Source organism: Ranitomeya imitator, chromosome 5, assembly GCF_032444005.1.
Source record: "Ranitomeya imitator isolate aRanImi1 chromosome 5, aRanImi1.pri, whole genome shotgun sequence".
Taxonomy (NCBI): Eukaryota; Metazoa; Chordata; class Amphibia; order Anura; family Dendrobatidae; genus Ranitomeya; species Ranitomeya imitator.
This window is the reverse complement of record NC_091286.1, coordinates 707,754,913-707,781,653: the sequence shown is the minus strand read 5'-3', so window position 1 is coordinate 707,781,653 and position 26,741 is coordinate 707,754,913. Positions and strand designations below refer to the sequence as shown.

Below are 26,741 nucleotides of genomic sequence, written 5' to 3'. Positions count from 1 at the left end.
GACCACCAGTTTTACCTAATTGTGAGGAGTGCCCTAATAGATAGAAGCATGGCTCCCCCTGGCGGCCTGGAGTGTGAAGTGTGTATTGTGGTTGTGATACCTGGACAGAAGATCTCCTTCATTGTCTTCAGACGTAACATCACTCCTCCTGGTGGAAGAATAACATTACTGCAATGACCAGGACTCTGGGGCGCTGCAAAAGCATAGGAGACCCACTGTTTAATAATGGCCCTTTAAGAATATTAATGCTGCCTGATGCCCTTCTAAAAATAGGCTTTATGACTTTAAGAGTCCCTCCTTCATAAATGAAACAAGATGGGTCTGCTAATGTGTCACACACCACATGGCCAGCTAGGGGTGTTAAATGTTACAATGACATTTCCCAGTGAATGCATTTGTAGTGGTTGAAAGCAATGTTAAAGTGGAAAGACGCTTCAATAACACTGCGTGTGAACTAAGCCTAAAGGTACCTTCACACTGGCCAACTTAACAACGATATCGCTAGCGATCCGTGACGTTGCAGCGTCCTGGCTAGCGATATCGTTGTGTTTGACAGGCAGCAGCGATCTGGATCCTGCTGTGACATCGTTGGTCGGAGCAGAAAGTCCAGAACTTTATTTTGTCGCTGGATCTCCCGCAGACATCGCTGAATCGGCGTGTGTGACGCCGATTCAGCGATGTCTTCACTGGTAACCAGGGTAAACATCGGGTTACTAAGCGCAGGGCCGCACTTAGTAACCCGATGTTTACCTTGTTTACCAGCGTAAACGTAAGCAAAACCAAACACTACATACTTACATTCTGGTGTCTGTCCTCCGGCGCTCTGCTTCTCTGCACTAGCACCGGCCGGCCGTAAAGCAGAGTACAGCGGTGACGTCACCGCTGTTCTTTCCGGATGGCGCTTACACAGTGCAGAAAAGCAGAGCGCCGGAGGACAGACACTGGAATGTAAGTATGTAGTGTTTGGGTTTTTTTACGTTTACGCTGGTAACCAGGGTAAACATCGGGTTACTAAGTGCGGCCCTGCGCTTACTAACCCGATGTTTACCCTGGTTACCAGGGGACTTCGGGATCGTTGGTCGCTGGAGAGCTGTCTGTGTGACAGCTCTCCAGCGACCACACAGCGACGCTGCAGCGATCGTCATTGTTGTCTAGATCGCTGCAGCGTCGCTAAATGTGACGGTACCTTAAGTGGTGGAGGAACATTTTACTCTGGTGTTAATAATTTTGCCTTATCTGCAAGTCATGAGCCTGGAAAGGATGTTTCTTTACATATTTCCCAGCAAAATCCGTTTTGGCTTCCTTTTAGTGTTTTTTGGTGCGCTTGTAAAAATGGCGTGAAACTCTGACATTGTTTACAGCTGTGACCTAGGAGTCAGGAATGCTTCCAGGGGCGATCCCCATTATGTTCCTGTGTCATTTGCGCAGTGTTTCCATCATTTTCAGATGTTTTTAGACCTTAACAGAACCCCCGGGGGGGGGGGAGGGGGGATCGCGGTAAAAATACTCGGGTCTCCCATGTTAGTGCTCGCTCATCACTACTCAAGATGCCATACTTCTGATGGCGGCTGCTCTCCGGGGTGATGTACTTGCCCTGTGCATCTCTTCCCAGACGTCATCCCCTGTTGAGGGTTAGCGTGCTGCTGTACACAGAGGGTCTTCCAGTTCTGCAGACTTTAATTAAAGGTCTATAGAATCCGACACTTCAGTCTCATGGCTTTCTATATGAAGGAACCACTCGTGCCCATGTTTTCTTCTGCTGCACTGGATGATACGAGATGCCGGTGACGCCAGTGTGGAGTATTCTGCCCTCAGGCCGTGTTACTGTATGAGGACCATCCTATCCCAGCTGTTACCTGCACCTGGGAGAGAGGCGTGCCACCGGGCGAGCATGGACAGGTAAGGGGGAAGATCAGGAGAGAGGCGGAGTACACACAGGATTAGGGAAGCAGAAAGGTGCGGCAGCAAAGGAAAGACGAGGAGGCTCCGAGTGCCAGGGACCAGTCTGTAGGGAACACAGGGTCAGGACACTGGAACAAGAGCGTCTGGCCAGGTGAAGATGTCCTAGGCTCCATATTGGAAGAGTATTTCTGAGACATGACTGAGACAAGGAGAAGCTCCACGTAGACCTTGCACCATATATGAGGAGGACATATAGCCGGAGACATAACACAAGAAGAATATTTGGTCTCAGGCTTCACAGTTGGAGACCTCTCATTCCAGGCCTGGAGGAAATGTGGTCAGAGATGAGTCTCTGCTTCTAGTGCGGTGAAGAAGACACCGAGGACGACTGTACAGTAATAAGGTAATCACACTGTGATGTCATACGTGTGACGTGTGCACACCTGGAGACTCCGGGGTATGTACCTAAGGCCTCTCAGACACTCGGGAATCGTGTACGTGTCTTGCCCTTTTTATAGATAGAACACAAACCGCACCCATTATAATTTATCATTCTTATTTATCCATTGCACTCACTTATATGGCGCCATCATATTCCACCAAGGGGCTCACAATCTACATTCGCTATCAATATGTATGCGGAAGGTGGGAGGTAACCATTGCAAACACAAGGAAAACATACTAGCTCCTTGAAGATGTTGTTCTTTAATGGGACACAAAGCTACAGTGCTAGCCACTGTACTGCCCTATTGACAGTACAGTGCTAACCACTGAGCCACTGTGCTGCCCTATTTACAGTACAGTGCTAACCACTGAGCCACTCTGCTGCCCTATTTACAGTACAGTGCTAACCATTGAGCCACCGTGCTGCCCTATTTACAGTACAGTGCTAACCACTGAGCTACAGTTATGCCCTATACAGCACAATGCTAACCAGTGAGCCACCGTGCTGCCCTATTTACAGTGCAGTGCTAACCACTGAGCCACTCTGCTGCCCTATTTACAGTACAGTGCTAACCACTAAGCTACAGTTCTGACCTATATACAGCACAATGCTAACCAGTGAGCCACCGTGCTGCCCTATTTAGTGCAGTGCTAACCACTGAGCCACTCTGCTGCCCTATTTACAGTACAGTGCAACCACTGAGCTACAGTTCTCTTATATACAGCACAATGCTAACCACTGAGCCACCACGCTGCCCTATTTACAGTACAGTGCTAACCACTGAGCCACTCTGTTGGCCAATTTACAGTACAGTGCTAACCATTGAGCCACATTTCTGCCATATACATCACAATGCTAACCACTGAGCCACCATGCTGCCCTATATAAAGTACAGTGCTAACCACTGAACCACCGTGCTGCCCTATTTACAGTACAGTGCTAACTACTGAGCTACAGTCCTGTCCTATATACAGCATAATGCTAACCACTGAGCCACCGTGCTGCCCTATATAAAGTACAGTGCTAACCACTGAACCACCGTGCTGCCCTATATACAGTACAGTGCTAACCACTGAGTCACTGCGCTGCCCTATTTACAGTACAGTGCTAACCACTGAGCGACATTTCTGCCATATAAACAGTACAATGCTAACCACTGAGCCATCATGCTGCCCTATATAAAGTACAGTGCTAACCACTGAGCCACTGTTCTGCCCTACATACACTACAATGCTAGCCACTGTGCTGCCCTATTTACAGTAGTGCTAACCACTGAGCCGCAGTTTTGCCCTAATTACAGTGCAGTGCTAACCACTGAGCCACAGATCTGCGCTATTTACAGTACAATGCTAATCACTGAGTCACCATGCTGCCCTATATAAAGTACAATGCTAACCACTGAGCCACCTTCCTGCCCTACATACAGTACAGCCCAACCACTGAGCCACTGTGCTGCCCTATCTAGAGTACAATGCTAATCACTGAGCCAACATGCTGCCCTATATAAAGTACAATGCTAACCACTGAGCCACCTTGCTGTCCTACATACACTACAATGCTAGCCACTGTGCTGCCCTATCTAGAGTACAATGCTAATCACTGAGCCAACATGCTGCCCTATATACAGTACAGTGCTAACCACTGAGCCACCAATGCTCTTCACATGTCCATGCTTTATTAACGTACTGCGTCCACAAAAAAAATCATGGAGGCATCTGTCTTTGATCTGAGACATAGATGAAATGATCTATCCAAGTCTTGAAAGTCAGTGATCGCTCACACGGCCGTCCGCGCACAATCCGTGTCCGTTTTAACTTTGTAATGAGCAGGAGAGTCACAACTTATTTTTTTCATACAAGAAAATCACTGATGGTAAAAAAAAAAAACACTGACCAAATACTGGAGAAAATCTTATCCAAAACACTGATGAAAATAGGACTTCTTTATGTACGAGGTCTGAATGAGGCCTTAGTTTGTCGGTTGGCACGTCCGTAATACCCCAGGGTGGGTATCACTAACACTCGGTGTAAGATTATTTATAACTAGATGGTGGCCTGATTCTAACGCATCGGGTATTCTAGAATATGTATGTATGTATATAGCAGCCACATAGTATATAGCACAGGCCACCTATATAGGAGTACTACGTGGCCTGTAATATATACCATGTGGCTGCTATATACATACATACATATTCTAGAATACCCGATGCGTTAATATAGGCCACGCAGTAAATAACAGCCCACGTAGTATATAACACAGCCCACACAATATATAACAGCCACGCAATATATAAAACAGCCCACATAGTATGTAACACTGGCCACGTAATATACAGCACAGGCCACATAGTATCTAATAGTGGCCACGTATATAGCACGCAGTATAGAACACAGCCACGTAGTATATAACACTGCCCACGTAGTATATAGCAGCCATGTAGTATATAACGCAGCCCACGCAGTATAGAACACAGCCCACATATTATCTAACACTGGCCAGGTAGTATATAGCAGCCATGCGGTATCTAACTCAGCCCACGTAGTATTTAGCAGTGTGGGCACCATATCCCTGTTAAAAAAAATAATTAAAATAAAAAATAGTTATAAACTCACCCCCTGGGATCCAACGTAGATCTTGCGTTTCCAGGATGCATTTCGAAATTACCCAGATCACTTAGCGGTCTCGCGAACGGAAGCTGGCGGCAGGCGTGAGCGCATCGTCGGACTACGGAAGGTGAGAATAGCAGGTTTTTTTTTAATTATTATTTTTAACATTAGGCAGCATCAATAGTAAAAACTTGGTCACACAGGGTTAATAGTGGCGGTAACGGAGTGAGTTACCCGCGGCATAACACGGTCCGTTACTGCTGGCATTAACCCTGTGTGAGCGGTGACTGGAGGGGAGTATTCAAGAATCACCCGGCACTCAAAAATTGTGAAAAAGTAACAATTTCAGTTTATTATTATCCAGACATAGAACCGGTTTGTTTGTTGAACGTTTTCGGTCCCAGATGGACCTTCTTCAGAACAGTTCAATTTATCTGGAATGGAAGGATAATGCGCATGGTGAGTAGGGGGATCCCTCTGACAATGTAATGGCTATCACCACACTAAATGCAATGTGTACATCTGGTGTGTGTAGTGTACAGCGGCGCTAAAGAGATCCGGAGGTCAGCACGTGGTGAAGCTGCAGCACTGGTGGCGTGCTAGGTCGCCGAGGGGAAGCGTGATAATAGCAGGTTTTTTTTTTAAATTATTTTTAACATTAGATCTTTTTACTATTGATGCTGCATAGGCAACATCAATAGTAAAAACTTGGTCACACAGGGTTAATAGCAGCGGTAACGGAGTGAGTTACCCGCGGCATAACACGGTCCGTTACTGCTGGCATTAACCCTGTGTGAGCGGTGACTGCGGGGAGTATGGAGCAGGCGCCGGGCACTGACTGCAGGGGAGTAGGGAGGGACTAATTGAACTGTGGCCGTCACTGATTGGTCGCGGCAGCCATGACAGGCAGCTGGTGAGACCAATCAGCGACTTGGATTTCCATGACAGACAGAGGCCGCGACCAATGAATATCCGTGACAGACAGAAAGACAGAAGGACAAACGGAAGTGACCCTTAGACAATTATATAGTAGATGTGTAGGTATTGTATTCTGCCCTGTATTATTGTCATTATCTATTATCACTAAGCTGGGTTCCCAAGACAATAGCTGGGCGGGTGGATTTAGGTGCACTAAAAGTTACAGCAAGTAAAGTCCAACAGTTCAGAACAACACAATGACAGTGTTATGACTCTGTTGCTGGGTATTTCCCTGTCCCTAACGCTAGGGGCACCCTAGCTCGCTCCGTTAACCAGATTATGTCCGATGGTGAAGAGGCTGGGGCCTCTTGAATCTGCCCTCAATATGTACCCTTCCGCCACCCAGGGAAGAGGGGATTAGTAGTGTACTGTAATGTACCAACCAGACTAACAAGGTAAGATGAACAGGGGTAACAGAAAATACCAAACTTGCAAATATACTCACACATATAACGGAGGAATGCATCAGGGAGTGACGGATGTGGTTAAACCAAAGAAAGGGGATTATCACACAATGAAACCTAGCAACAGTCACAGATAAATCCACCAATCGCCTTCTCCAAGAACAACCAACAACAATTTACAGCCATGCAGCATAAACTACTCTGACAATGAGTGCTATCCAGGGTCCAGATTATATAGGAGATGGAAGTGGCTAACAGTGCACAGCTGAGAGCTTTAATGCAGGAAATTTTCCAGGAGCTCTCATCGGAGCAGATTAATCCCTGCACTGCCAAAATAAATTTATACCATTTAATACGAAGGGGAAGTGCTTCTAATCAGTGCAGGAGTAGGAGAAATCAGACGCTGCGGTCTTCTGGCTGCTCTGTCGCGGTAAACCCGTGTTAGTACCCCCCCTCTACGAGGGACCTTTAGAACCTCAGAACCGGGTTTATCAGTGTGTGCTATGTGAAAAGACCGGATCAGCCTGGCCGCATGGGCGTCAGATGCTGTTACCCACATCCTCTCTTTGGGATCATATCTCTTCCAGAGAACCAGATACTGAAGTGACCAACAAACTAAGTGAGAATCGACGATCTTGGTATTTGAAATTCCAAATTTCCATTCACAATTACTGGAGATTGCGGTAGTGGTGATGGTACAGAGGACACAACATATTTCTTGAGTAGAGATCGATGAAACACATTATGAATCCTAAAACGGGATTGACGACGGTCACAATCTTATAAAAACCGATGAACCTGGGACCCAGTTTCCAAGAGGGAACCTTCAACTTAATGTTCTTTGAGGGCAACCACATCAAGTCACCAACACCCAGGTCCTGACCCACCAAATGTCTCCGATCAGCCACACTCTTATTTTTGGATCCCATCTTTCTCAAATTATCAATAACTCCACATAGGCGTAATTGATTATGAAAATCATTATTCAGGTATTGCAGAAGAACAATACTTATTAACGGAGCTGAACTGAGGATGAAACCCGTATGCCCCTAAAAACAGGGACTTACCAGTAGGCTCATTACAACGATTATTTAGCATGAATTCAGCTAGAGTTAAGTAGAAAATTCTGTTTCGCAGACATAAAACACCTAAGATAAGTTTCAAAATTCTGGTTAACCCGTTCAGTTTGTCCATTAGGCTGCATGTGAAATGCTGAAGAGAATGGCAGGTGGATCCACAAACGAGTGCAAAATGCCCTCCAAAATTTGGAAATAAACGGCACCCCCCCCCGTTACACAAAATATCGGTAGAGATCCCATGTAACTTTACTATCTCACTGAGATGAGATAGTGGGTAGCACAATAAAATGTGACATCTGTCATGGATCACAAGGAGGATATCTTTATCATCTCCACTGCTCACACTAATGAATCGGGGTTGTTTGGTTGCCCCAGTTCTTTCTAAAGGGGATTTACCAATATCCCTCTTCCGGTTTGGAACTTGCAGCTCTCTGGCGTCCCCCTTACCCTCAGGTCTGACACTTTACTGCACCTAGGATAATTAGTCGCCAGAAAGGCTGCCTTACTTTGTACTGGCTGATGGGCACACTGCAGCGAGGGCAATATAACTAGTCCCACTAATTATCAACGCCGTCCGTCGCTGCCAGGTTTCCCAAACGCACAGGACACATCCGCTGCCAGCAGCTCCGATTTCTTAATTAATAACGGGTGTGGAGCCAACCCAGATTAGTAGCGTAATTCACTTCAGAGGACATGACAGTATGTTATATAGCAAGGAGAAACACAGCTAGTATTTTATATATTTTACTCCAAAAGATAGGCAGTGTTTACAAAAGTATCACAAACATATTATAAAATGAGACAAGTATTGTATGTACAGTGCAATTACAAATAAAAAGGGATTAACAGAAGAAAATCGACTTACGGTTCATTTATATCATTCAATGGAATGCCGTGTGGGGGCTGGGGAGGGGATCTTCCCCATTTATCATCAGGTCAGATTGCTCAGCCTGTCATAGCTGAATTCCCCGGCAAAAGACACCCTCATAACTCAGCAGGGTTAAGATATGCCCTCTGGTCGTGACATCACTGAGTGGACTGAGTTATGGAATACACTCCTCTTTCTTGAGCATATGAAAGACCATCATTCCGCATATCTCGACATATAAACCTTGTAGAAACACCACACAATGATCAAGATGCTCACCACTTCATGCGGGTTCCTGTAAGTGTAAACACAGAGTAGATATATGACCTGCTTACGGAGAAATCCATTCCTTGCATTTCGTTGGGTTTAGACCCTAGCGATTTCAGTGAGTTATAGATCTCTCGGTGGACATTCAGAATATGTAACTTGGACACCTATGTCACTACTTGAGGTGGAATTAGTCCATCTTGAATAACTCTCTGATACACAAAAAAGCACATGGTTTCAGACAAAAGACTGGCTTTCCCAGCTAAAAGCCATAAAACTCATCAGTGAACCTTGCTGGGACGCTGGTCTCACAATATATGCTATATAGCAGGGGGGAGGGAATTGCCTGCAGGCTAAGAGAGAAGAGCTCTCTAGGCAGAGTGAAGGGGGGTTGGAAAAGCCCACAGCGTGGGTCTGTGCTCAGCTCTTGGATGTAGCAGAGTTCAGTGTGTGTGTGATAATAGACAATCAAATACCTCATGTTCCTGACAACATCTTACTGAATCTGTCCACCACCACCAAAATTACAGCATTACCTGCCGACACAAGTAGATCCATGATAAAATGGACCAATAAATGAGTCCAAGGTCTACTGGGAATCACCAATGGTTGGAGAGACCCAGACGGAGGAGTATGAAAGGTTTTGGAACGCGCACAGACACTGCAGGTGGTCACATACTCCTGGACATCCTGATGTACTCCTGAGTACCAGAAACGCCAATTAAGAAGATCTGTGGTGGCTTTATTACCGGGATGTCCGGCCAAGACCGAATCATGATGTTCACTAAGAACTCTCAGACGGAGATTCCCAGGTACAGTTTGCCTGTCGGACAGGCAGCAGGGGCGTCCCCCTGAGCCTCAACTACCTCTTTTTCAAGATCGGAGCATATAGACGCAATAACCACCCTTTTTGTAGTATAGGAACAGGTTCACAATTATCTCCACCCCAGGAAAACCACAAGATAAGGCATCCGCCTTAATGTTCTTGTTCCCCGGCCTATATGTAACAAAAAAGTTAAACCTGGTGAAGAACAATGCCCGTCTCGCCCTTCTAGGCATTAGACGTGTCGCAATCTCTAGATATACAACATTCTTATGATCCATGATTGCCAAAACCGGATGAACTGCCCCCTCCAGAACATGATGCCCCTCTTCAAACACCCACTTGATTGCCAAGAGTTTCGTTACAGATGTCATAATGTCGCTCCGTAGATGACATTTTTTTTTAGAAAAATATGCATATGGACACCATTTCCCAGGAGACGCACCCTGCGAAAATACAGCCCCCACCCTCACTTCAGACGCATCAACTTCTACAATAAAAGGCTGAGTGATATCAGGCTGTATGAGAATCGGCACAGATGCAAAGCACTTCTTCAAGGTATCAAATGCCACCCTGGCTGGACTACACCACTTGGAAAAGTCTGTCCCTTTCCTGGTCATACCCCTCAGGGCTCACGTCCAGCAGTTTGCTCATGGATGTCGGTAGCGGGTGCAGCGTCTCGTTGGCTGTGTTGGGAGTCGTTCGGACCAGAACGGTGGCTGGGGGTTGGTCACAGTCCAGGCGGGGAGCGGTCGGTGGGGCAGGGGCGTTTTCTGTACCTGCGTCTGATATGGTTCTACAGATGATGATCCGCCCCGCTGATGAGGACGCTAGAGTTGGCTGCCGCTTGAACTGCGATTCCTCCAGTACGTCCCTCCCGCTCAGCTCCGACTTCCATTCCTCCACTGTAGTCGGCTCCACGTCCGGGAGGGGATGGCTCGGTTCCTCCAGCAGTGGCAAGTTCAGATTCACTTCCAGCCGCCCGAGATGGTCCTGGGTCACTTCGCCGTCGTTCAGGTACCTGTTGGTCACCATCTCTGCTCCTGGCGCTTCGGCAGCATACGCACACTGCTCCATTCTGGGGTTTGAGCTCCTGGATTCCTGAGCTCATCATCCTGCAGCCGTAGTCGGAGGGGGCGGTCGTCACTTTTGGCGCCATTTTGGTGGTCTCCTCCCATGGCACACCCTTCTTCTCCTGCGCTCCTCGTGGCGCGGTAATGGCGCCGGTTTTGGCGAGAATCTTTGCGGCAAATAGCAATACGCAGTCTTTAAGCAATTCACAGTTGAAATACGATTCTGGCACAGTTCTTAGGTGCACATGACCCGATTTTTCAGGCTTAAGTAGATCCTGTTCGTGACGCCAAAGTTGGAGCGCCCCCAAGGGTCGTGGGGTACTCGGTACCGGGTCCTTCGGTTCTCAGTGGGTATGTCACGGTGGCTGACCCAGTCCGTGGCCCTAGGGGAATGTCCGTTGTAAATTGGGGAAGGTCTTTAAAGGGATAATGTTCGTGACGCCACCCACAAGGTAGGGAAGGACCACCACCTCCCTTTCTACTATGGCGATACGCGTGGGGCCACTGTCTTCATTCCATTCAGCTCCTGCATTTGAGGGGTCTTGCCCTCTTTCATACGTGGAGCATTTGGTAATTTAACACTTGACCTTTCAGGCTTTTACTGAGTTCTCTTGGTTGCTTTATGCAGATGACCCTTTTTATATATATATATATATTACATAGTAACATAGTAACATAGTTAGTAAGGCCGAAAAAAGACATTTGTCCATCCAGTTCAGCCTATATTCCATCATAATAAATACCCAGATCTACGTCCTTCTACAGAACCTAATAATTGTATGATACAATATTGTTCTGCTCCAGGAAGACATCCAGGCCTCTCTTGAACCCCTCGACTGAGTTCGCCATCACCACCTTCTCAGGCAAGCAATTCCAGATTCTCACTGCCCTAACAGTAAAGAATCCTCTTCTATGTTGGTGGAAAAACCTTCTCTCCTCCAGACGCAAAGAATGCCCCCTTGTGCCCGTCACCTTCCTTGGTATAAACAGATCCTCAGCGAGATATTTGTATTGTCCCCTTATATACTTATACATGGTTATTAGATCGCCCCTCAGTCGTCTTTTTTCTAGACTAAATAATCCTAATTTCGCTAATCTATCTGGGTATTGTAGTTCTCCCATCCCCTTTATTAATTTTGTTGCCCTCCTTTGTACTCTCTCTAGTTCCATTATATCCTTCCTGAGCACCGGTGCCCAAAACTGGACACAGTACTCCATGTGCGGTCTAACTAGGGATTTGTACAGAGGCAGTATAATGCTCTCATCATGTGTATCCAGACCTCTTTTAATGCACCCCATGATCCTGTTTGCCTTGGCAGCTGCTGCCTGGCACTGGCTGCTCCAGGTAAGTTTATCATTAACTAGGATCCCCAAATCCTTCTCCCTGTCAGATTTACCCAGTGGTTTCCCGTTCAGTGTGTAATGGTGATATTGATTCCCTCTTCCCATGTGTATAACCTTACATTTATCATTGTTAAACCTCATCTGCCACCTTTCAGCCCAAGTTTCCAACTTATCCAGATCCATCTGTAGCAGAATACTATCTTCTCTTGTATTAACTGCTTTACATAGTTTTGTATCATCTGCAAATATCGATATTTTACTGTGTAAACCTTCTACCAGATCATTAATGAATATGTTGAAGAGAACAGGTCCCAATACTGACCCCTGCGGTACCCCACTGGTCACAGCGACCCAGTTAGAGACTATACCATTTATAACCACCCTCTGCTTTCTATCACTAAGCCAGTTACTAACCCATTTACACACATTTTCCCCCAGACCAAGCATTCTCATTTTGTGTACCAACCTCTTGTGCGGCACGGTATCAAACGCTTTGGAAAAATCGAGATATACCACGTCCAATGACTCACCGTGGTCCAGTCTATAGCTTACCTCTTCATAAAAACTGATTAGATTGGTTTGACAGGAGCGATTTCTCATAAACCCATGCTGATATGGAGTTAAACAGTTATTCTCATTGAGATAATCCAGAATAACATCCCTCAGAAACCCTTCAAATATTTTACCAACAATAGAGGTTAGACTTACTGGCCTATAATTTCCAGGTTCACTTTTAGAGCCCTTTTTGAATATTGGCACCACATTTGCTATGCGCCAGTCCTGCGGAACAGACCCTGTCGCTATAGAGTCACTAAAAATAAGAAATAATGGTTTATCTATTACATTACTTAGTTCTCTTAGTACTCGTGGGTGTATGCCATCCGGACCCGGAGATTTATCTATTTTAATCTTATTTAGCCGGTTTCGCACCTCTTCTTGGGTTAGATTGGTGACCCTTAATATAGGGTTTTCATTGTTTCTTGGGATTTCACCTAGCATTTCATTTTCCACCGTGAATACCGTGGAGAAGAAGGTGTTTAATATGTTAGCTTTTTCCTCGTCATCTACAACCATTCTTTCCTCACTATTTTTTAAGGGGCCTACATTTTCAGTTTTTATTCTTTTACTATTGATATAGTTGAAGAACAGTTTGGGATTAGTTTTACTCTCCTTAGCAATGTGCTTCTCTGTTTCCTTTTTGGCAGCTTTAATTAGTTTTTTAGATAAAGTATTTTTCTCCCTATAGTTTTTTAGAGCTTCAATGGTGCCATCCTGCTTTAGTAGTGCAAATGCTTTCTTTTTACTGTTAATTGCCTGTCTTACTTCTTTGTTTAGCCACATTGGGTTTTTCCTATTTCTAGTCCTTTTATTCCCACAAGGTATAAACCGCTTACACTGCCTATTTAGGATGTTCTTAAACATTTCCCATTTATTATCTGTATTCTCATTTCTGAGGATATTGTCCCAGTCTACCAGATTAAGGGCATCTCTAAGCTGGTCAAACTTTGCCTTCCTAAAGTTCAATGTTTTTGTGACTCCCTGACAAGTCCCCCTAGTGAAAGACAGGTGAAACTGCACAATATTGTGGTCGCTATTTCCTAAATGCCCAACCACCTGCAGATTTGTTAATCTGTCAGGTCTATTAGATAGTATTAGGTCTAAAAGTGCTGCTCCTCTGGTTGGATTCTGCACCAATTGTGAAAGATAATTTTTCTTGGTCATTAGCAGAAACCTGTTGCCTTTATGGGTTTCACAGGTTTCTGTTTCCCAGTTAATATCCGGGTAGTTAAAGTCCCCCATAACCAGGACCTCATTATGGGTTGCAGCTTCATCTATCTGCTTTAGAAGTAGACTTTCCATGCTTTCTGTTATATTTGGGGGTTTGTAACAGACCCCAATGAGAATTTTGTTACCATTTTTCCCTCCATGAATTTCAACCCATATGGACTCGACATCCTCATTCCCTTCGCTAATATCCTCCCTTAAAGTGGACTTTAGACAAGACTTTACATAGAGACAAACCCCTCCTCCTCTCCGATTTTTACGATCCTTTCTAAACAGACTGTAACCCTGTAAGTTAACTGCCCAGTCATAGCTTTCATCTAACCATGTCTCGGTTATTCCCACTATGTCAAAGTTACCTGTAGATATTTCTGCTTCTAGTTCTTCCATCTTGTTTGTCAGGCTTCTGGCGTTTGCGAGCATGCAGTTTAGAGGATTTTGTTTTGTTCCAATCTCCTCACTGTGGATTGTTTTAGAAATGTTCTTACCTCCCTTCTGAGTATGTTTTCCTGGGTCGTCTTTGTTCGAGTCTAATGTTTTTCTTCCCGTCCCCTCTTCTTCTAGTTTAACGCCCTCCTGATGAGTGTAGCGAGTCTTCTGGCGAATGTGTGTTTCCCAGGTTTGTTGAGGTGTAGTCCGTCTCTGGCGAGGAGTCCATCATACCAGTAATTCACACCGTGGTCCAGGAATCCAAATCCTTGTTGTCTGCACCATCGTCTTAGCCAGTTGTTTGCATCAAGGATCCTGTTCCATCTCCTGGTGCCATGCCCGTCTACTGGAAGGATAGAAGAAAAAACTACCTGTGCATCCAGTTCCTTTACTTTCTTCCCCAACTCTTCAAAGTCCTTGCAGATTGTCGGTAGGTCCTTCCTTGCCGTGTCATTGGTGCCAACATGTATCAGAAGAAATGGGTGGACGTCCTTGGAGCTGAAGAGCTTTGGTATCCTATCGGTCACATCCTTGATCATCGCACCTGGAAGGCAGCATACTTCTCTTGCAGTTATGTCCGGTCTGCAGATGGCTGCTTCGGTGCCTCTCAGTAGTGAGTCTCCCACCACCACCACTCTTCGTTGCTTCTTGGCTGTACTTTTTGCTGTCACTTGTTGCTGTGTGCCCTTTTCTTTTTTGCTTGCTGGTATTGCTTCATTCTTAGGTGTGCCATCTTCATCCTCTACAAAGATTTGATATCGGTTCTTCAGTTGTGTGGTTGGTGATTTCTCCATGGTCTTCTTGCTTCTTTTGGTCACATGCTTCCACTCATCTGCTTTTGGAGGTCTTTGGTCATCTTCTGTGGTCTTACCTACAGGGTCCTTCCCTACCTTGGGGGGCCCTTTTCCTTGATGGGCATGTTATTGTCCACAATAGGTTTGCAGAGTTGCACCACATAGCCCCATGAGCCAGTAGGTCTGAGTTTGGTTTATATGCATATCTGTGTATATTGGGCACTATAACATGTACTTATTTTTCTGAGTGGATTGATTGTTGTCTGGTTTTAATTATGTTTTAATATTTTGCGTAGCGTACCAATAAAATATACTGTTAAATAATTTTCTATACAATTTTGTGGTGTGCATTTATTGCACTGGTGCTTTCTCATTTTTGGCCACTTGTGTTTTCTGTGGGACGAGCTGACATTTCTATCTTGTCACACTTGTGTTTTCTGTGAGATTAGCTAATATTTCTATCTACACACAATTGTGTTTTCTGTGGGATGAGCTGACGTTTCCATCTAAAAATATTTAGAATTGAGAGTCCTTAGTGGTTGATACCTTTTAATGGCTAACTGAAAAGATGGTAACAAACTGCAAGCTTTCGAGAAGGTATCAACCACTGAGGACTCTCAATTCTAAATATTTTTCTATCTACTGGCTAACAGGGTACCAAGATATATATATTTCCCGTTTCCATCTAATCACACTTGTGTTTTCTGCAGGACGAGCTGACGTTTCTATCTAGTCACACTTGTGTTTTCTGTGGGACGAGCTGACGTTTCTATCTAGTCACACTTGTGTTTTCTGCAGGACGAGCTGTCACTTCTATCTAGTTACACTTGTGTTTTCTGCGGGACGAGCTGACGTTTCTATCTACTCACACTTGTGTTTTCTGCCGGATGAGCTGACGCTTCTACAGGGGTGGATTAAGGGTAGCCAGGGCCCTGGGCTGTTCAGACACTGTGGGCCCCCCCGGTCATGTGACGGGGGTCATGTGACGGGGTCATGTGACGCGGGGGTCATGATATACCCGAACCAGATTATTCCAGAAAAATGGCCGGGCCCTACTCTACTGTAACCTATTAAATATTTGTTAAAATCTGCAATACAATTTAGGTATATTTTGACCAATAATATCACATACAAGGAACAAATACCACCAAACCATGACCAGACCACAAATTACAACCACAGTGATCGAATAATATCACATACAAGGAACAAATACCACCGCACCATGTCAAGACCACAAATTACCACTTGGTGACCAAATAGCACATACAAGGGACAAATACCACAACACCATTTCCAGACCACATATTACCACCACATAGTGACTGAATACTACAATACTGATCAGTAATAAAAAAAAATAACACAATACTATCACCATAAGTGCCAGTATTCACAGGAGATCTGTACTTAGTATGCAGTGTCTGTGTAGAGGTAATACAGAGATCACTGGTGGTATTACACACAGGAGCTCTGTATATAATGTATAGGTAATACAGTGATCACTGGTGACATTGTACACAGGACCTCTGTATATAGTATACAGTGTATAGTGTCAGTGTATAGGCAACACTGACTCACCAGTGACGTCTCTAGGTGAAGTCCTTCATCTTTCATCCAGCACAGACCGCCATCATTTCTTCCAGCCAGGACTCGTTTCTGCAGGAAATAACACAGTTATCTCGAGCTTCGCTTGCAGAATACATTACTTAATTTTTCACAACTTCTACATTCCAACACATGAAGAAAAAAAGGCGATATAGTGTCACTCTGCACAGTAACAGGACCGCCCCCCCCCATTTAAAACAGTATACTCAAAAAATAAAATAAATACATCACTGCAGTAATAATATCCCTTAATTAGCCCCTATGGTAATAATATTCCCCACCCTGGCCTCGTGTGTCTCATTCCTGGCTCCAGCCATATGTTCTCCCATCCTGCACTCATGAGAATCCATTCTACACCATATGATCTCCCCATCCTGCCCCATATGTCTCCATCGTATCCATCCTGCCCCATGTCTTTCATTCTGCCCCGTGTCTCCAATCATGCCCCGTCTCTACATTCTGCCCATGCCTCCAGTCCTGCCCCCAGTGTGTCCAGCAATCTACCCCAGTGTGTCCAGCATATTACCCCCAGTGTGTCCAGCATATTACCCCCAGTGTGTCCAGCAATCTGCCCCAGTATGTCCATCATATTGCCCCAGTGTGTCCAGCATTGCCCCCAGACAGTGTCCAGCAATCTGTCCCAGTGTCTGGCTCCAGCATATTGCCCCCAGTGTCTCCAGCATTGCCCCCAGTGTGTCCAGCAATCTGCCCCAGTGTGTCCAGTAATCTGCCCCAGTGTGTCCAGCAATCTGCCCCAGTGTGTCAAGCATATTACTCCCAGTGTGTCCAGCAATCTGCCCCAGTATGTCCAGCATTGCCCCCAGTGTGTCCAGCAATCTGCCCCAGTGTGTCCAGCATATTACCCCCAGTGTGTCCAGCAATCTGCCCCAGTATGTCCAGCATATTGCCCCAGTGTGTCCAGCATTGCCCCCAGAAAGTGTGTCCAGCAATCTGCCCCAGTGTGTCCAGCATATTACCACCAGTGTGTCCAGCAATCTGGCCCAGTGTCTCCAGCATTGCCCCAGTGTCTCCAGCAATCATCTGCCCCAGTGTGTCCTCCAGCATTGCCCCAGTGTGTCCAGCAATCTGTCCCAGTGTCTGACTCCAGCATATTGCCCCCAGTGTGTCCAGCAATCTGCCCCAGTGTGTCTAGCAATCTGCCCCAGTGTGTCCAGCATATTACCCCAGTATGTCCAGCATTTCCCCCAGACAGTGTGTCCAGCAATCTGCCCCAGTGTGTCCAGCAATCTGCCCCAGTGTGTCCAGCAATCTGCCCCAGTGTGTGTCCAGCATATTACCCACAGTGTGTGTCCAGCATATTACCCCCAGTGTGTCCAGCAATCTGCCCCAGTGTGTCCAGCATATTACCCCCAGTGTGTCCAGCAATCTGCCTCAGTATGTCCAGCATATTGCCCCAGTGTGTCCAGCATTGCCCCCAGAAAGTGTGTTCAGCAATCTGCCCCAGTGTGTCCAGCATATTACCACCAGTGTGTCCACCAATCTGGCCCAGTGTCTCCAGCATTGCCCCAGTGTCTCCAGCATTGCCCCAGTGTCTCCAGCAATCATCTGCCCCAGTGTGTCCTCCAGCAATGCCCCAGTGTGTCCAGCAATCTGCCCCAGTGTCTCCAGCATTGTCCCCGTGTCTCCAGCATTTCCCCAGTGTCTCCAGCATTGCCCCAGTGTCTCCAGCAATCATCTGCCCCAGTGTGTCCAGCAATCTGCCCCAGTGTGTCCAGCAATCTGCCCCAGTGTCTCCAGCAATCATCTGCCCCAGTGTGTCCAGCAATCTGCCCCAGTGTGTCCAGCAATCTGCCCCAGTGTCTCTAGCATTGCCCCAACGTCTCCAGCATTGCCCCAGTGTCTCCAGCAATCTGCCCTAGTGTGTCCTCCAGCATTGCCCCAGTGTCTCCAGCAATCTGCCCCAGTGTCTCCAGCAATCTGCCCCAGTGTCTCCAGCATTGCCCCAGTGTCTCTAGCATTGCCCCAGTGTCTCCAGCAATCTGCCCCAGTGTCTCCAGCATTGCCCCCAGTGTCTCCAGCATTGCCCCAGTGTGTCCTCCAGCATTGCCCCCCAGTGTGTCCACCATTAGCTTATCAAAAAACAAAAAAAACAAACCTCACCTGTCCGCGCTCCAGGCGGCGAGCTCCGTCCAGCAGCGCACACTCGCCGGCGACTGACAATGACGTCAGGCGCCGGCGACGTGTGCGCTGCGGCTGACTTCAGCTGCCAGCCTCCAATTGGCTGGCGGCTGTTGTTGTTAACTATTGACGTGCGGGCGCGTGCCCGCACGTCAATAAGAAACCGCCGCAGCGCCGGAAGGGGCCCGGTGAGCAGATGAGAAGGGGCCAGATGCGGGCCCTCTCTCTCTGCCCACTGGGTCCGGGGTCACATAAATGCCGGCGGGCATTCACAGACGATTAGCGGAGGGTCAATCTGTGCGGTAGCCCAGGACCCCCCCAGACCACTGGGCCCTGGGCTACCGCCCATATTGACCCTCTGATAATCCGCCCCTGCGCTTCTATCTAGTCACACTTGTGTTTTCTGCAGGACGAGCTGACGCTTCTATCTAGTCACACTTGTGTTTTCTGCCGGACGAGCTGACGTTTCTATCTAGTCACACTTGTGTTTTCTGCCGGACGAGCTGACGTTTCTATCTAGTCACACTTGTGTTTTCTGCAGGACGAGCTGACGTTTCTATCTACTCACACTTGTGTTTTCTGTGGGACAAGCTGACGTTTCTATCTAGTCACACTTGTGTTTTCTGCCGGACGAGCTGACATTTCAATCTAACATAGTAACATAGTAACATAGTTAGTAAGGCCGAAAAAAGACATTTGTCCATCCAGTTCAGCCTATATTCCATCATAATAAATCCCCAGATCTACGTCCTTCTACAGAACCTAATAATTGTATGATACAATATTGTTCTGCTCCAGGAAGACATCCAGGCCTCTCTTGAACCCCTCGACTGAGTTCGCCATCACCACCTCCTCAGGCAAGCAATTCCAGATTCTCACTGCCCTAACAGTAAAGAATCCTCTTCTATGTTGGTGGAAAAACCTTCTCTCCTCCAGACGCAAAGAATGCCCCCTTGTGCCCGTCACCTTCCTTGGTATAAACAGATCCTCAGCGAGATATTTGTATTGTCCCCTTATATACTTATACATGGTTATTAGATCGTCCCTCAGTCGTCTTTTTTCTAGACTAAATAATCCTAATTTCGCTAATCTATCTGGGTATTGTAGTTCTAACATCCCCTTTATTAATTTTGTTGCCCTCCTTTGTACTCTCTCTAGTTCCATTATATCCTTCCTGAGCACCGGTGCCCAAAACTGGACACAGTACTCCATGTGCGGTCTAACTAGGGATTTGTACAGAGGCAGTATAATGCTCTCATCATGTGTATCCAGACCTCTTTTAATGCACCCCATGATCCTGTTTGCCTTGGCAGCTGCTGCCTGGCACTGGCTGCTCCAGGTAAGTTTATCATTAACTAGGATCCCCAAGTCCTTCTCCCTGTCAGATTTACCCAGTGGTTTCCCGTTCAGTGTGTAATGGTGATATTGATTCCCTCTTCCCATGTGTATAACCTTACATTTATCATTGTTAAACCTCCTCTGCCACCTTTCAGCCCAAGTTTCCAACTTATCCAGATCCATCTGTAGCAGAATACTATCTTCTCTTGTATTAACTGCTTTACATAGTTTTGTATCATCTGCAAATATCGATATTTTACTGTGTAAACCTTCTACCAGATCATTAATGAATATGTTGAAGAGAACAGGTCCCAATACTGACCCCTGCGGTACCCCACTGGTCACAGCGACCCAGTTAGAGACTATACCATTTATAACCACCCTCTGCTTTCTATCACTAAGCCAGTTACTAACCCATTTACACACAATTTCCCCCAGACCAAGCATTCTCATTTTGTGTACCAACCTCTTGTGCGGCACGGTATCAAACGCTTTGGAAAAATCGAGATATACCACGTCCAATGACTCACCGTGGTCCAGCCTATAGCTTACCTCTTCATAAAAGCTGATTAGATTGGTTTGACAGGAGCGATTTCTCATAAACCCATGCTGATATGGAGTTAAACAGTTATTCTCATTGAGATAATCCAGAATAACATCCCTCAGAAACCCTTCAAATATTTTACCAACAATAGAGGTTAGACTTACTGGCCAATAATTTCCAGGTTCACTTTTAGAGCCCTTTTTGACTATTGGCACCACATTTGCTATGCGCCAGTCCTGCGGAACAGACCCTGTCGCTATAGAGTCACTAAAAATAAGAAATAATGGTTTATCTATTACATTACTTAGTTCTCTTAGTACTCGTGGGTGTATGCCATCCGGACCCGGAGATTTATCTATTTTAATCTTATTTAGCCGGTTTCGCACCTCTTCTTGGGTTAGATTGGTGACCCTTAATATAGGGTTTTCATTGTTTCTTGGGATTTCACCTAGCATTTCATTTTCCACCGTGAATACCGTGGAGAAGAAGGTGTTTAATATGTTAGCTTTTTCCTCGTCATCTACAACCATTCTTTCCTCACTATTTTTTAAGGGGCCTACATTTTCAGTTTTTATTCTTTTACTATTGATATAGTTGAAGAACAGTTTGGGATTAGTTTTACTCTCCTTAGCAATGTGCTTCTCTGTTTCCTTTTTGGCAGCTTTAATTAGTTTTTTAGATAAAGTATTTTTCTCCCTATAGTTTTTTAGAGCTTCAATGGTGCCATCCTGCTTTAGTAGTGCAAATGCTTTCTTTTTACTGTTAATTGCCTGTCTTACTTCTTTGTTTAGCCACATTGGGTTTTTCCTATTTCTAGTCCTTTTATTCCCACAAGGTATAAACCGCTTACACTGCCTATTTAGGATGTTCTTAAACATTTCCCATTTATTATCTGTATTCTCATTTCTGAGGATATTGTCCCAGTCTACCAGATTAAGGGCATCTCTAAGCTGGTCAAACTTTGCCTTCCTAAAGTTCAATGTTTTTGTGACTCCCTGACAAGTCCCCCTAGTGAAAGACAGGTGAAACTGTACAATATTGTGGTCGCTATTTCCTAAATGCCCAACCACCTGCAGATTTGTTATTCTGTCAGGTCTATTAGATAGTATTAGGTCTAAAAGTGCTGCTCCTCTGGTTGGATTCTGCACCAATTGTGAAAGATAATTTTTCTTGGTTATTAGCAGAAACCTGTTGCCTTTATGGGTTTCACAGGTTTCTGTTTCCCAGTTAATATCCGGGTAGTTAAAGTCCCCCATAACCAGGACCTCATTATGGGTTGCAGCTTCATCTATCTGCTTTAGAAGTAGACTTTCCATGCTTTCTGTTATATTTGGGTGTTTGTAACAGACCCCAATGAGAATTTTGTTACCATTTTTCCCTCCATGAATTTCAACCCATATGGACTCGACATCCTCATTCCCTTCGCTAATATCCTCCCTTAAAGTGGACTTTAGACAAGACTTTACATAGAGACAAACCCCTCCTCCTCTCCGATTTTTACGATCCTTTCTAAACAGACTGTAACCCTGTAAGTTAACTGCCCAGTCATAGCTTTCATCTAACCATGTCTCGGTTATTCCCACTATGTCAAAGTTACCTGTAGATATTTCTGCTTCTAGTTCTTCCATCTTGTTTGTCAGGCTTCTGGCGTTTGCGAGCATGCAGTTTAGAGGATTTTGTTTTGTTCCAATCTCCTCACTGTGGATTGTTTTAGAAATGTTCTTACCTCCCTTCTGAGTATGTTTTCCTGGGTCGTCTTTGTTCGAGTCTAATGTTTTTCTTCCCGTCCCCTCTTCTTCTAGTTTAACGCCCTCCTGATGAGTGTAGCGAGTCTTCTGGCGAATGTGTGTTTCCCAGGTTTGTTGAGGTGTAGTCCGTCTCTGGCGAGGAGTCCATCATACCAGTAATTCACACCGTGGTCCAGGAATCCAAATCCTTGTTGTCTGCACCATCGTCTTAGCCAGTTGTTTGCATCAAGGATCCTGTTCCATCTCCTGGTGCCATGCCCGTCTACTGGAAGGATAGAAGAAAAAACTACCTGTGCATCCAGTTCCTTTACTTTCTTCCCCAACTCTTCAAAGTCCTTGCAGATTGTCGGTAGGTCCTTCCTTGCCGTGTCATTGGTGCCAACATGTATCAGAAGAAATGGGTGGACGTCCTTGGAGCTGAAGAGCTTTGGTATCCTATCGGTCACATCCTTGATCATCGCACCTGGAAGGCAGCATACTTCTCTTGCAGTTATGTCCGGTCTGCAGATGGCTGCTTCGGTGCCTCTCAGTAGTGAGTCTCCCACCACCACCACTCTTCGTTGCTTCTTGGCTGTACTTTTTGCTGTCACTTGTTGCTGTGTGCCCTTTTCTTTTTTGCTTGCTGGTATTGCTTCATTCTTAGGTGTGCCATCTTCATCCTCTACAAAGATTTGATATCGGTTCTTCAGTTGTGTGGTTGGTGATTTCTCCATTGTCTTCTTGCTTCTTTTGGTCACATGCTTCCACTCATCTGCTTTTGGAGGTTCTCTGACACTTTTTGCACCTTCTGTGACCAGTAGAGATGCTTCTGTTTTGTCTAGAAAGTCTTCATTCTCTTTGATGAGTTTCAAAGTTGCTATTCTTTCTTCCAGACCCCGCACCTTTTCTTCTAAAAGGGCCACTAGTCTACACTTCTGACAGGTGAAATTGGATTCTTCTTCTGGTCGATCTGTGAACATGTAGCACATGCTGCAGCTCACCATGTAGGTTGTCACATCTGCCATGTTGCTCCTAGATCCTGCTGACTTGCTGTGTGTTTTCCTTCTTGTGTAATCTACTCAGCCAAGCTCTCTTGCAATAATGTCCTACAGGCAAATCTAGTCACACTTGTGTTTTCTGCAGGACGAGCTGACGTTTCTATCTACTCACACTTGTGTTTTCTGTGGGATAAGCTGACGCTTCTATCTAGTCACACTTGTGTTTTCTGTGGGACAAGCTGACGTTTCTATCTAGTCACACTTGTGTTTTCTGTGGGACAAGCTGATATTTCTATCTAGTCACACTTGTGTTTTCTGCAGGACGAGCTGATATTTCAATCTAGTCACACTTGTGTTTTCTGCAGGATGAGCTGACGCTTCTATCTAGTCACACTTGTGTTTTCTGCCGGACGAGCTGATATTTCAATCTAGTCACACTTGTGTTTTCTGCAGGACGAGCTGACGCTTCTATCTAGTCACACTTGTGTTTTCTGTGGGATGAGCTGACGCTTCTATCTAGTCACACTTGTGTTTTCTGTGGGACAAGCTGACGTTTCTATCTAGTCACACTTGTGTTTTCTGCAGGACGAGCTGACGTTTCTATCTAGGCACACTTGTGTTTTCTGTGGGATGAGCTGACGTTTCTATCTAGTCACACCTGTGTTTTCTGCAGGACGAGCTGACGTTTCTATCTAGTCACACTTGTGTTTTCTGCCGGACGAGCTGACGTTTCTATCTAGTCACACTTGTGTTTTCTGCCGGACAAGCTGACGCTTCTATCTAGTCACACTTCTGTTTTCTGTGGGACGAGCTGACGCTTCTATCTAGTCACACTTGTGTTTTCTGCAGGACGAGCTGACGTTTCTATCTACTCACACTTGTGTTTTCTGCCGGATGAGCTGACGCTTCTATCTAGGCACACTTGTGTTTTCTGCGGGACGAGCTGACGTTTCTATCTACTCACACTTGTGTTTTCTGCAGGACGAGCTGACGTTTCTATCTACTCACACTTGTGTTTTCTGCCGGATGAGCTGACGCTTCTATCTAGTCACACTTGTGTTTTCTGTGGGACAAGCTGACGTTTCTATTTAGTCACACTTGTGTTTTCTGCCGGACGGACTGACGTTTCTATCTACTCACACTTGTGTTTTCTGCAGGACGAGCTGACGCTTCTATCTAGTCACACTTGTGTTTTCTGCCAGACGAACTGACGTTTCTATTTGGTCACACTTGTGTTTTCTGCCGGACGAGCTGACGCTTCTATCTAGTCACACTTGTGTTTTCTGTGGGACAAGCTGACGTTTCTATTTAGTCACACTTGTGTTTTCTGCCGTACGGACTGACGTTTCTATCTACTCACACTTGTGTTTTCTGTGGGATGAGCTGACGCTTCTATCTAGTCACACTTGTGTTTTCTGCCAGACGAACTGACGTTTCTATTTGGTCACACTTGTGTTTTCTGCCGGACGAGCTGACGTTTCTATCTAGTCACACTTGTGTTTTCTGCCGGACGAGCTGACGCTTCTATCTAGTCACACTTGTGTTTTCTGTGGGACGAGCTGACGCTTCTATCTAGTCACACTTGTGTTTTCTGCCAGACGAACTGACGTTTCTATTTGGTCACACTTGTGTTTTCTGCCGGACGAGCTGACGTTTCTATCTAGTCACACTTGTGTTTTCTGCCGGACGAGCTGACGCTTCTATCTAGTCACACTTGTGTTTTCTGTGGGACGAGCTGACATTTCTATCTAGTCACACTTGTGTTTTCTGCCGGACGAACTGACGCTTCTATCTAGTCACACTTGTGTTTTCTGCAGGACGAGCTGACGTTTCTATCTAGGCACACTTGTGTTTTCTGTGGGATGAGCTGACGTTTCTATCTAGTCACACTTGTGTTTTCTGCAGGACGAGCTGACGTTTCTATCTACTCACACTTGTGTTTTCTGCCGGATGAGCTGACGCTTCTATCTAGGCACACTTGTGTTTTCTGCGGGACGAGCTGACGTTTCTATCTACTCACACTTGTGTTTTCTGCCGGACGAGCTGACGTTTCTATCTAGTCACACTTGTGTTTTCTGCCGGACAAGCTGACGCTTCTATCTAGTCACACTTGTGTTTTCTGTGGGACGAGCTGACGCTTCTATCTAGTCACACTTGTGTTTTCTGCACGACGAGCTGTCACTTCTATCTAGTCACACTTGTGTTTTCTGCGAGACGAGCTGACGCTTCTTCTAGTCACACTTGTGTTTTCTGCGAGACGAGCTGACGTTTCTATATACTCACACTTGTGTTTTCTGCCGGACGAGCTGTCACTTCTATCTAGTCACACTTGTGTTTTCTGCCGGACGAGCTGACATTTCTATCTAGTCACACTTGTGTTTTCTGCCGGACGAACTGACGCTTCTATCTAGTCACACTTGTGTTTTCTGCAGGACGAGCTGACGTTTCTATCTAGTCACACTTGTGTTTTCTGCAGGACGAGCTGATGTTTCTATCTACTCACACTTGTGTTTTCTGCCGGACGAGCTGACGCTTCTATCTAGTCACACTTGTGTTTTCTGCCGGATGAGCTGACGCTTCTATCTAGTCACACTTGTGTTTTCTGTGGGACAAGCTGATATTTCTATCTAGTCACACTTGTGTTTTCTGCAGGACGAGCTGACGTTGCTATCTAGTCACACTTGTGTTTTCTGCGGGACGAGCTGACGTTTCTTTCTACTCACACTTGTGTTTTCTGCCGGATGAGCTGACGCTTCTATCTAGTCACACTTGTGTTTTCTGCAGGACGAGCTGACGTTTCTATCTACTCACACTTGTGTTTTCTGCCGGATGAGCTGACGCTTCTATCTAGTCACACTTGTGTTTTCTGCAGGACGAGCTGACGTTTCTATCTAGTCACACTTGTGTTTTCTGCAGGACGAGCTGACGCTTCTATCTAATCACACTTGTGTTTTCTGCAGGACGAGCTGACGTTTCTATCTAATCACACTTGTGTTTTCTGTGGGATGAGCTGACGCTTCTATCTAGTCACACTTGTGTTTTCTGTGGGACAAGCTGACGTTTCTATCATGTCACACTTGTGTTTTCTGCCGGACGGACTGACGTTTCTATTTAGTCACACTTATGTTTTCTGCTGGACGAGCTGACGTTCCTATGTAGTCACACTTGTGTTTTCTGCCGGACAAGCTGACGCTTCTATCTAGTCACACTTGTGTTTTCTGCACGACGAGCTGTCACTTCTATCTAGTCACACTTGTGTTTTCTGCCGGACGAGCTGACGTTTCTATCTACTCACACTTGTGTTTTCTGCCGGACGAGCTGACGCTTCTATCTAGTCACACTTGTGTTTTCTGCCGGACGAGCTGACGCTTCTATCTAGTCACACTTGTGTTTTCTGCCGGACGAGCTGACGTTTCTATCTACTCACACTTGTGTTTTCTGCCGGACGAGCTGACATTTCAATCTAGTCACACTTGTGTTTTCTGCAGGACGAGCTGTCACCTCTATGTAGTCACACTTGTGTTTTCTGCAGGACGAGCTGACGTTTCTATCTAGTCACACTTGTGTTTTCTGCAGGACGAGCTGACGTT

The 26,741-nt window shown here is 45.8% G+C and overlaps 1 protein-coding gene across 1 annotated transcript in view; it reads left to right on the top strand.

The window, feature by feature from the left end:
- Nucleotides 1-1,950: 1,950 nt before the first annotated feature.
- Nucleotides 1,951-26,741, top strand: part of LOC138638889 (sterile alpha motif domain-containing protein 12-like) — a 51,803-nt gene continuing 27,012 nt past the window's right edge. Inside the window, exon 1 of the mRNA XM_069728596.1 lies at nucleotides 1,951-2,305. The gene's annotated coding sequence lies outside the window, so the exon portion shown is untranslated. The remainder of the gene's footprint in view (nucleotides 2,306-26,741) is intronic.